The 12,547-nt window shown below is 40.7% G+C and overlaps 1 protein-coding gene across 2 annotated transcripts in view; it reads left to right on the forward strand.

Moving 5' to 3' along the window:
- Positions 1-399: 399 nt before the first annotated feature.
- Positions 400-12,547, forward strand: part of LOC123484549 (equilibrative nucleoside transporter 1-like) — a 47,280-nt gene continuing 35,132 nt past the window's right edge. Inside the window, exons 1-2 of one of the 2 annotated variants that reach the window (XM_045215021.1) lie at positions 446-492; positions 1,775-1,814. The gene's annotated coding sequence lies outside the window, so the exon portion shown is untranslated. Of the gene's footprint in view, positions 493-1,774; positions 1,815-12,547 lie in introns of both variants that reach the window. The other variant, XM_045215022.1, reaches the window with a different exon arrangement.

The raw sequence follows: 12,547 nt of genomic DNA on the forward strand, positions 1-12,547 counted from the left end.
TGGGCTGAAACACAAACTCTAGATTGTGACTTTAAAAGAGAGCCTGAAACCTAACTTGATATATGTACGCACAACTTTGACTTTAATTTAAAACATGTATTGTTGACATCAATAAGGATTTGGCAAACAAAGTGAGGTTACTGAGAAAGACAGTTGTTGAATGGAATGTTTTAGTGGTTGCATGACAGGAAGTATAGGAGTCCCTAGCCGACCTGGTTAAATATTTAAAAAACCTTCCAATATTTGTGTTCAAGGTGCATTTGATTTAGCTTGAAGCTTGCAATTTTGGACCTATTCTATTTATTCCATAATAGGTAGATTAAATATAAAGTATTGTAAAGTATTTCAGTAATTAGTCATTATGGAGGTTGCTGTCTTTTTTTACCACTCCCATTGAACACAGAGCATTTCAGATAAGGCCCTATTGGTCTTTGAACCTCAGCTGTTGAGACATCGCTCGCCGGGGATCATAGTTCTGCTAGACGATTGCAAGTAAGTATTTACTCTTTTCCTTTAGCTTATTTACTTTTACTCAAATCATTTGTCTCACTTACAGACAATCTTTCCTCAGTTTGTCATATTTAGAAAGACCACACACTCACCAACACCTATCTTAGAAAAACAGTACAAAGTAAAGCACAACTAGAACGTTTAGCCTTTCTCACACCATGTGAACACATTTGTCAGACCAGCAATGATCAATAATATGGACAATTAGCTCCATTCTGCATGTTTCAGCAACTTTTCCTCAACTGCCAGTGTCTTAGTGTTTGTTTATGTGGTGGAATTTCTATCTGATCTCAAAATGTGTAATTATTGTTGCCTGTTATTGTGAGTGATAGTAGACAGAAGTAAATATACACAGCATGACATCTACATGGATTCTTTTTAATTAATGATCACATGTTAGTTGACTTTGACAGAGAGCTAAAGCAAGTATCCAAATATGGCAATATGTTGTATACAGCAAGATAAAGCTTTATCCTTCTGCCATGAATTACATTTTTTACAACAATACTTGAGACTTTTCTGACCACTCTATAATGACACATATTGTTTTGTTTGGGAAGTAAGAGCTTTTAATTACCTTCATTTTTATTTTAATCCAGGAAAGTACGATAAAGGTTTTTCTGTATGCACATTGAAGTCAATCAGGTATTTCATCCAGGATAAAAATGCACTCATGGTCAATATCTTTATTAATCCTGTTAATGATTTCCACTGAATGCGCAAGGGGACTAGCATGGATAGAGCCTTACATAACATTTTGTTAAATGTTGAAATATCATAAAATATTCCTTAAAATCAAGTCACACATTTCATTTTAACAGTGATAAAAAAGATCAGACTCTCGCTTGTTGTGCACTTCAACAGCAAGAGTATCCGAAAATATTTCACACCCTGATTATGTTTTTAAAAAACATAGTAGTCATAAACTAGGCATGCTAAAGAAACGTTTCTAGAGTATGCAGCATTCTATTCTCTCGTATAAGTAGTCATTGAAAAATACACTTGTCTTTTTAAGGGGAAGGAAGAAATGTGACATGAGCATGAAAAAACCAAGTAGCACAGGACTAATAAATTGCGTAATGGAGAAACTGCAGCGCAAGCGACAAGGACTTTTCCAAGAGCTGAAGTCAGGGTATTATTGGTTCGACTAAGGTTGTTCAATGAGGTATTTCAGAGAAAGGGATAAGACTACATGTGTAGTGGTTGAATTGAAAGAGAGAAAGAATACAATAACTCCATGACTTCTGTGTATGACCAACAACAGGTGAGAAGAGGACAGCACAACTACGGAGTAGCTAAGATTTGTAAGTAGATACAATCTATGTTTAACAACCCTGCTCCTGGATGCAAAAAAAAAAAAATCTGTGTTAATAAAATATAATGTCACGTCAGTTCACGTCACATACAGTAAGTCATATTGATTCTGCATCTGAAGATGGCTATGTACTGTATTTACCACAGTATTGGAATATTATCCTAAACCAGGGGTGTTCTTCCATTTTGGTGGGCAACTTTAACATGTCTGATTAACTACACAAATAAATTCATTAAAACAAATCAAATCAATTCAAAATCAAATTGTATTTGTCACATGCGCCAAATACAACAGGTGTAGACATTACCGTGAAATGCTTACTTAAAAGCCCTTAACCTCTTAAGGATCGGACCCTTTTATTCAATTTTCGCCTAAAATGACATAACCAAATCTAACAGCCTGTAGCTCAGGACCTGAATCAAGGATATGCACCCATTTGGAAGGAAACACTGAAGTTTGTGGAAATGTGAAATGAATGTAGGAAAATATAACACATTAGATCTGGTAAAAGATAATACAAACAAAAAAACATGCATTTTCTATTCTTTTTTTAGTTCCATCATCTTTGGAATGCAAGAGAAAGGCCACAATATAATATTGCAGTTTAGTCGCAGTTTAGATGTTGGCCACTAGATGGCAGCAGTGTGTGTGCACAGTTTCAGATTGATCCAGTGAAGCATTACAATACTGGACTATTTTGTATCATGTCTGCCCAAATGTGCCGAATTGGTCAGTTGATACACTTTCAAGTACATAACTATAGAGAACATACAAATATTATATGGTAATACAAAATGTAAGTTTACACACTCCTAGGAATGTCATACATGATGGATCATTAGCTTATACACTAACTTTCACACATCTAGATGGCTGGGGGGAATATAAAAATTGACTTTATCAAACAAAACTAAGCCACATTGTCCGGGTGGCCATTACATTAATTGTTCAGCAGTCTTATGGCTTAGGAGTAGAAACTGTTTCTTTCTTTCTTTTTAAATTTTATTTACCCCTTTTTCTCCCCAATTTCATAATATCCACTTACAGTCTTGTCCCATTGCTGCAACTCCCGTACGGGCTCAGGATAGGCGAAGGTCAAAAGCCATGCGTCAGCGTGCATGCAGCTGGCCCACCACAAGGAGTCGCTAGAGCGCGATGGGACAAGGACATCCCAGTTGGCCAAACACTCCCCTAACCCGGACGACGCTGGGCCAATTGTGCGCCGCATCATGGGTCTCCCGGTTGTGGCCGGCTGCGACACAGCCTGGGATCGAACCCGGGTCTGTAGTGACACCTCAAGCACTGCAATGCAGTGTCTTAGACCGCTGGGGGTAGAAGCTGTTACTGAGCCTATTGGAACTAGACTTGGCGCTCCGGTACCGCTTGCCATGCGGTAGCAGAGAGAACAGTCTATGACTTGGGTGACTGGAGTCTTTGACAAATTTTTGGGTCTTCCTCTGACACTGCCTAGTATATATGTCCTGGATGGCAGGAAGCTTGGCCCCAGTGATGTGCGGGGCCCTCTATAGCGCCTTACGGTCGGATGCCGAGCAGTTGCCATACCAGGCGGTGATGCAACCGGTCAGGATGCTCTCAAAAGTGCAGCTGTAGAACTTTTTGATGATCTGGGGACCCATGCCAAATATTTTCAATCTCCTGAGGGGGAAAATACATTGTCGTGCCCTCTTCACGACTGTCTTGCTGTGTTTGGACCATGATAGTTGGTTGGTGATGTGGACACCAAGGAACTTGAAACTCTCGACCCGCTCCACTACAGCCCCGTCGATGTGAATGGCCCTCCTTTTCCTGTAGTCCACGATCAGCTCCTTTGTCTTTCTCACATTAAGGGAGAGGTTGTTGTCCTGGCACCACACTGGCATGTCTCTGACCTCCTCCCTATAGGCTGTCTCATCATTGTTGGTGAACAAGCCTACCACTGTTGTATCATCAGCAAACTTAATGATGGTGTTGGAGTCGTGCTTGGCCACGCAGTCATGGGTGAACAGGGAGTACAGGATGGCACTAAGTACGCACCCCTGAGGAGACCCCGTGTTGAGGATCAGCGTCGCAGATGTGTTGTTGCCTACCTGTTGCCTAACCTTGCCACCTGGGAGCGGCCCATCAGGAAGTCCAGGATCCAGTTGCAGAGGGAGGTGTTTAGTCCAAGGGTCCTTAGCTTAGTGATGAGCTTTGTGGACACTATGGTGTTGAACGCTGAGCTGTAGTCAATGAATAGCATTCTCACATACAGTACCAGTCAAAAGTTTGGACACGCCTACTCATTCAAGGATTTATCTTTATTTTTACTATTTTCTACATTGTAGAATAATAGTGAAGACATCAAAACTATGAAATAACACATATGGAATCATGTAGTAACCAAAAAAGTGTTAAACAAATCAAAATATATTTTATATTTTAGATTCTTCAAAGTAGCCACCCTTTGCCTTGATGACAGCTTTGCACACTCTGGCATTCTCTCAACCAGCTTCACCTGGAATGCTTTTCCAACAGTCTTGAAGGAGTTCCCACATATGCTGAGCACTTGTTGGCTGCTTTTCCTTCACTCTGCGGTCCAACTCATCCCAAACCATCTCAACTGTGTTGAGGTCGGGTGATTGTGGAGGCCAGGTCATCTGATGCAGCAGTCCATCACTCTCCTTCTTGGTCAAATAGCCCTTACACAGCCTGGAGGTGTGTTGGGTCATTGTCCTGTTGAAAAACAAATGATAGTCCCACTAAGCCCAAACTAGATGGGATGGCGTATCGCTGCAGAATGCTGTGGTAGCCATGCTGGTTAAATCTGCCTTGAATTCTAAATAAATCTCTGACAGTGTCCCCAGCAATGCACCCCCACCCCATCACACCTCCTCCTCCACGCTTCAGGGTGGAAACCACACATGCGGAGATCATCCGTTCACCTACTCTGCGTCTTACAAAGACACAGCGGTTGGAACCAAATATCTCCAATTTGGATTCATCAGACCAAAGGACAGATTTCCACCGGTCTAATGTCCATTGCTCGTGTTTCTTGGCCCAAGCAATTCTCTTCTTCTTATTGGTGTCCTTTAGTAGTGGTTTCTTTGCAGCAATTCAACCATGAAGGCCTGATTCACGCAGTCTCCTCTGAACAGTTGATGTTGAGATGTGTCTGTTACTTGAACTCTGTGAAGCATTTATTTGGGCTGCAATTTCTGAGGCTGGTAACTCTAATGAACTTCTCTTCTGTAACAGAGGTAACTCTGGGTTTTCCTTTCCTGTGGCTGTCCTCATGAGAGCCAGTTTCATCATAGCGCTTGATGGGTTTTGCAACTGCACTTGAAAAAACTTTCAAAGTTCTTGAAATTTTCCGGATTAACTGACCTTCATGTCTTAAAGTAAGACTGTCGTTTATCTTTGCTTATTTGAGCTGTTCTTGCCATAATTTGGATTTGGTATTTTACCAAATAGGGCTATATTCTGTATACCAACCCTACCTTGTCACAACACAACTGATTGGCTCAAATGCATTAAGAAGGAAGGAAATTCCACAAATTAACTTTTAACAAGGCACACCTGTTAATTGAAATGCATTCCAGGTGACTACCCCATGAAGCTGGTTGAGAGAATGCCAAGGGTGGCTACTTTGAAGAATCTCAAATATAAAATATTTGTTGATTAGTTTAACACTTTTTTGGTTACTACATGATTCCGTATGTGTTATTTCATATTTTGATGTCTTCACTGTTATTCTACCATGTAGAAAATAGTAAAAAATAAAGAAAAACCCTCGAATGAGTAAGTGTGTCCAAACTTTTGACTGGTGCTGTAGGTGTTCCTTTTTGTCCAGGTGGGAAAGGGCAGTGTGGAGTGTGATTGAGATTGCGTCATCTGTGGATCTTTTGGGGCAGTATGCGAATTGGAGTGGGTCTAGGGTTTCCGGGATGATGGTGTTGATGTTAGCCATGACCAGCCTTTCAAAGCACTTCATGGCTACCGACGTGAGTGATACAGGGTGGTAGTCATTTAGGCAGGTTACCTTCTCTTTCTTGGGCACAGGGTCTGTGGTGGTCTGCTTGAAACATTTAGGTATTACAGACTCGGTCAGGGAGAGCTTGAAAATGGCAGTGAAGACACTTGCCAGTTGGTCCACGCATGCTCTGAGTACGCGTCCTGGTAATCCGTCTGGCCCCGCGGCCTTGTGAATGTTGACCTGTTTTAAAGGTCTTGCTCACATCGGCTAAGGAGAGCGTGATCACACAGTCATCCGGAAAAGCTGGTGCTCTCATGCATGCTTCTGTGTTGCTTGCCTCGACGCGAGCATAAAAGGCATTTAGCCTGTTTGATAGGCCTGCGTCACTGGGCAGTTCGCGGCTGGGTGTCCCTTTGTAGTCTATAATAGTTTGCAAGCCCTGTCACATCTAACGAGCGTCAGAGCCGGTGTAGTAGGATTCAATCTTAGTCCTGTATTGACACGTTGCCTGTTTGATGGTTCGTCTAAGGGCATAGCGGGATTCTTATGAGCGTCCGGAGTATTGTCCTGCTCCTTGAAAGCGGCAGCTTTAGGCTCTAGAGTGCGGTCTTAGTGCCAGCATCGATTTGTGGTGGTAAATAGAAAAATATAGATGAAAACTCTCTTGGTAGATAGTGTGGTCTACAGCTTATCATGAGGTACTCTACCTCAGGTGAGCAGTACCTCAAGACTTCCTTAATATTAGACATTGCGCACCAGCTGTTATTGACAAATAGATACACACCACCACCCCTCGTCTTACCGGACGTAGCTGTTCTTTCCTGCTGATGCGCGGAAAACCCAGCCAACTGTATATTATCCGTGCCGCCATTCAGCCACGACTCGGTGAAACATAAGATATTGCAGTTTTTAGTGTCCCGTTGGTAGGACAGTCTCGAACGGAGCTCATCTAGTTTTTTCTCCACTGATTGCACGTTGGCCAATAGAACGGATGGTAGAGGCGGGTTACCCACTCGCCAACAAATTCTCACAAGGTACCCGGATCTGCGCCCCCTGTATCTCCGTCTTTTCTTCATGCGAATGACGGGGATTTGGGTCTGGTCCGGGAGAAACAGTATATCCTTCGCGTCAGACTCATTAAAGAAAATATTAGGCCCTAATCTATGGATTTCACTGGGAATAAATATATGCATAAATTGGTCACAGATACCTTAACAAAAGAGGTAGGGGCGTGGATCAGAAAACCAGTCAGTATCTGGTGTGATCACCATTTGCCTCATGCAGCGTGACACATCTCCTTCGCAAAGAATTGATCAGGCTGTTGATTGTGGCCTGTGGAATATTGTCCCACTCCTCTTCAATGGCTGTGCGAAGTTGCTGGATATTGGCGGGAAATGGAAAACGCTGTCGTACTCGTCGATCCAGGTCATCCCAAACATGCTCAGTGGGTGATATGTCTGGTCAGTATGCAGGCCATGGAAGAACTGTGAAATTTTCAGCTTCCAGGAATTGTGTACAGATCTTTGCGACATGGGGCCGTGCATTATCATGCTGAAACATAAGGTGATGTCTGCGGATGAATGGCAAGACAATGGGCCTCAGGACCTTGTCACAGTATCTCTTTGCCATCGATAAAATTGACATTGGAGGTGGCTTATGGTAGAGAAATTAACACTAAATTCTCTGGCAACAGCTCTGATGGACAGTCCTGCAGTCAGCATGCCAATTGCAAGCTCCATCAAAACTTGAGACATCTGTGGCATTGTGTTGTGTGACAAAACTGCACATTTTAGAGTGGCCTTTTATTGTCCCCAACACAAGGTGCCCAACATTTTTGAGAAATAAGCTTTACTGAGATCTTATATTTCAGCTCATGAAACACTTTACATGTTGCGTTTATATTTTTGTTTAGTATAGATGACATTGCAGTGTGACATATTTACAAGGAACTTGGAAACAGTGTCCAAGCCCTCCACACATTACATAGGACACATACAGGACAAATGTGCAGGTGTGACTTGGCCTTACTGTTGTTCCTTATCTACTATCCAGGCCTATTTTTTATCATCCTTGTTTTAGCAGTTAAAACATGACTGCCACATTATTATTATTTTTATTCTGAAAGGTGGTATGAGAGGTTTTATAATAAACACCATTACAGCGATTAAATTAATGAATAATTGATTAAAAGGGAAAGGGCTATTAAGAAAAAAAGTGTTTCTGGCAGTGATAAAACATGATGCAGTGTCTTGTAGAATACTTTTCATGAATGTCATTTGAGCAACCTGGTCTCAGAGTAGGGCTGTGGCAGTCACGAAATTTCATCAGCCGGTGATTGTCAAGCAAATAACTGTCGGTCTCACGGTAATTGACCAGTAATTAACATAAACACATTTAGCATCTCCTGGCTTCCACACAAGTCACTGAAGCAGACCTTTGGAACATCTACATTTAAAAAAGTCTAATAAATCCATGTACTATAGCCTACACCTTCACAATAAATCCATTATTTATTTTAGACAGGTCTAAAGAAGCATGATATGAAGAAAATGTAGTCTATTTTAGAAGAACAGAATAGCATACTCTGAGTTGTCCTTATGTTAGGTCCTGATCTGGCTATGCCAAATGGCTGTGGGCTACACCAGTTCATTTAGCAGACAAGATTTGCTTAGAATTCCGTGGCATTATTTTATAGTATGAAGAATAAAATTGAACAAAGCTGAATAAAATAGAAATAATATTTTCTCCAAACAATTTGAGGGAGTGCACATGCGGCTATTCTGTGTTGAGCGGTTAACAAAGAGTTATTATTTTTATTTTATTTTATTTTTTTAGAGAGTTATTAATGTAACTTTAGTTGTTCTACAAACGTTGGGCTATATGTTTAGATTTTTTTATACAGTGGGGGAAAAAAGTATTTAGTCAGCCACCAATTGTGCAAGTTCTCCCACTTAAAAAGATGAGAGGCCTGTAATTTTCATCATAGGTACGCGTCAACTATGACAGACAAAATTAGAAAAAAATTCCAGAAAATCACATTGTAGGATTTTTAATGAATTTATTTGCAAATGATGGTGGAAAATAAGTATGTGGTCAATAACAAAAGTTTCTCGATACTTTGTTATATACCCTTTGTTGGCAATGACACAGGTCAAACGTTTTCTGTAAGTCTTCACAAGGTTTTCACACACTGTTGCTGGTATTTTGGCCCATTCCTCCATGCAGATCTCCTCTAGAGCAGTGATGTTTTGGGGCTGTCGCTGGGCAACACGGACTTTCAACTCCCTCCAAAGATTTTCTATGGGGTTGAGATCTGGAGACCGGCTAGGCCACTCCAGGACCTTGAAATGCTTCTTACGAAGCCACTCCTTTGTTGCCCGGGCGGTGTGTTTGGGATCATTGTCATGCTGAAAGACCCAGCCACGTTTCATCTTCAATGCCCTTGCTGATGGAAGGAGGTTTTCACTCAAAATCTCACAATACATGGCCCCATTCATTCTTTCCTTTACACGGATCAGTCGTCCTGGTCCCTTTTCAGAAAAACAGCCCCAAAGCATGATGTTTCCACTCCCATGCTTCACAGTAGGTATGGTGTTCTTTGGATGCAACTCAGCATTCTTTGTCCTCCAAACACGACGAGTTCTATTTTGGTTTCAACTGACCCTATGAAATTCTCCCAATCCTCTTCTGGATCATCCAAATGCACTCTAGCAAACTTCAGACGGGCCTGGACATGTACTGGCTTAAGCAGGGGGACACGTCTGGCACTGCAGGATTTGAGTCCCTGGCGGCGTAGTGTGTTACCGATGGTAGGCTTTGTTACTTTGGTCCCAGCTCTCTGCAGGTCATTCACTAGGTCCCCCCGTGTGGTTCTGGGATTTTTGCTCACCGTTCTTGTGATCATTTTGACCCCACGGGATGAGATCTTGCGTGGAGCCCCAGATCGAGGGAGATTATCAGTGGTCTTGTATGTCTTCCATTTCCTAATAATTGCTCCCACAGTTGATTTCTTCAAACCAAGCTGCTTACCTATTGCAGATTCAGTCTTCCCAGCCTGGTGCAGGTCTACAATTTTGTTTCTGGTGTCCTTTGATAGCTCTTTGGTCTTGGCCATAGTGGAGTTTGGAGTGTGACTGTTTGAGGTTGTGGACAGGTGTCTTTTATACTGATAACAAGTTCAAACAGGTGCCATTAATACAGGTAACGAGTGGAGGACAGAGGAGCCTCTTAAAGAAGAAGTTACAGGTCTGTGAGAGCCAGAAATCTTGCTTGTTTGTAGGTGACCAAATACTTATTTTCCACCATAATTTGCAAATAAATTCATTAAAAATCCTACAATGTGATTTTCTGGATTTTTGTTTCTCAATTTGTCTGTCATAGTTGACCTGTACCTATGATGAAAATTACAGGCCTCTCTCATCTTTTTAAGTGGGAGAACTTGCACAATTGGTGGCTGACTAAATACTTTTTTCCCCCACTGTATAGTATCCTACATCTTGATCGCACCAGTTTGCTTTGACCCGTTTAATATTATATATTACGTTTGACTGCTTTAGTATGATATATTACATTTTACTTCTTTAGTATGATATATTAAGTTTGACTGCTTTAGTATGATATATTACGTTCGACTGCTTTAGTATGATGTGCTATGTTAGGTTAGGGGTTAAGGTTGGGAGTTAGGTTAAAGGGTTAAGGCTATAGGGAAGGGTTAGCTAACATGCTAAGTGGTTGCAAAGTAGCTGAAAAGTAGTAAGTAGTCCAAAGTTGTTAATTAGCCAAGATGCTAAAGTTGTCCATGATGAGATTCAAACACGCAACCTTTGGGTTGCTAGACGGTTTTGTACGTTTGGTATGACCTAGTGTCATACCAAACATAACATATCATACTAAATGAAGTAGCACGGATTTTAGTAAAATATCATACGTTTTGCTCTGATACCAGGCTGATGTGAGACATAGGGCTCCATTTTGCTCACACAAAATAGCACTGAGCTGTGCAACAAATACAGTAAAATATACTTTACTCTCTAGAGTGATTGATGTTAAAAAAAAAATTATATTGTCTTGACTATCATAAGAGTTGGGGTAGATTTGAAACGGTTTCCATGTTTGCTAGTTTATAAATATAATGTCAATGTTTCCCTCCACTCTGCAATGCAGGTGAAGGGAGAAGCAATCCACATTTTATTTGGCTGTTACATCAGAGAATATGACTCATTTTCTCTAACATTAGAGACTTAAAAAGCTTACAGTTGGCATTGTCTGTTACTCACACAAATTATATTATGTTTGAAACTACTTTTGTTGCTTGTCATTTGGCCACATTTCATTTCCCCTTTTTGGTGTACTCTCAGCATGTGATTAACAGCTCAGCATTTAAATCTATGACAGTGGTTTTGTTTGGTCTGTTTTCATGGTGGCCCACTAGCCACTGGACTTAAAAAAGATTAGGATGGATATTGTCTGATATGAGTACAATAGTACCTTCTAACTCTGTTTACTATTTATCTCCTCAACAATCAAATGATGAAATCCAACTTGACAATAGGAATGTGATCAGATATAGAAGTCAGTGACACATTTCTATAGAAAGGAAAGTGTCTGTTCAGTGAGGAGAAACACCCATAGTAGTCTTCAAACAATCCAAATCAGAGCAAAGAGCAGTTTGTAGCCAAGATGATTGATGGACGAAGATCAAATGGGATGTGAAGTCATAACAGTAGTACTATTCCAACTTTGTATAGGATCTTGAAGGAACTCATACGCCTCAGTAAGTCTTATTGAATATACAAAATTGTCAGTTTCCAACCTTAACATGTGATGACAATACAACAGAACAGATAAACAGGAAAGACATTTACTCCCATGGGTACCCTCTAGGTAACACATTTGCCATGCTTCTCTTTCAAATTGTGACCATTCTATAGACTCTTAGAATTAGTGGTGACTCGAGGATCCCTGGAGAGCCTCAAGGAACCCCTGGAGTTCCTGAAGGAACCTTTGCTATTCAATGGTTCATATTTGCACATTTGGTTAGTTGAGGGGTTCTTGGAACAACCTTTAATGTTTCAATGTAGCAGTAGCCAAAAAAGTTCGAATGAGCAACCCAGCCATACATTTTGACCTATACATTAAGGTCTTACAGCAAACTCAGTTTACATACACCTGCTACTGCTATTGATGTGCATCGGTCAAATTGAGGGTTGGTTTGCACAATTTAAGTTTCCTTTCTGTTTTTGGCTATTGCTGATGCTAAATATGTCACGTAAACAGGTGGGACCCTTAAAACATTGTTTTTGTAATTTATTTTCTGAGTTTTTCACCAGATGGATCTTTCCCTTATTATTTTTTGTCTGTATGTTGCAGTTCAGCTTATAGCTGTGCATGTGTACAAGACAGCCTAACCAATAATAAAACCTTGATAATAATTAGCCTAACATGACAGTAGCCTAAATTATTCTTCAAAATAACTCCACTATCTTCGCTCAAGCTTAGTGCTTCTCATTTGAACCCTCAATCATATTTTGTAAAGAAGAGTGACAGTGTGTTTTTGTACAATATCTTAATTCAGTTGGGTCTAAATACTGTAGAACATATCTGCTGACATATCTGGTAGCCTATGTTTAAACTGATAAAAATGCCTTTATAAGCCTAGATGACAAAGGACAGGCCTATACAAATACATTTACATTTTGGTCATTTAGCAGACGATCTTGTCCTGATTTATAGTCAGGCAAATCCGCAATCAGAGATTTTTTCCAAGTTGG

The sequence above is a fragment of the Coregonus clupeaformis genome, unplaced genomic scaffold (assembly GCF_020615455.1).
Source record: "Coregonus clupeaformis isolate EN_2021a unplaced genomic scaffold, ASM2061545v1 scaf0353, whole genome shotgun sequence".
In the NCBI taxonomy this organism is placed as follows: Eukaryota; Metazoa; Chordata; class Actinopteri; order Salmoniformes; family Salmonidae; genus Coregonus; species Coregonus clupeaformis.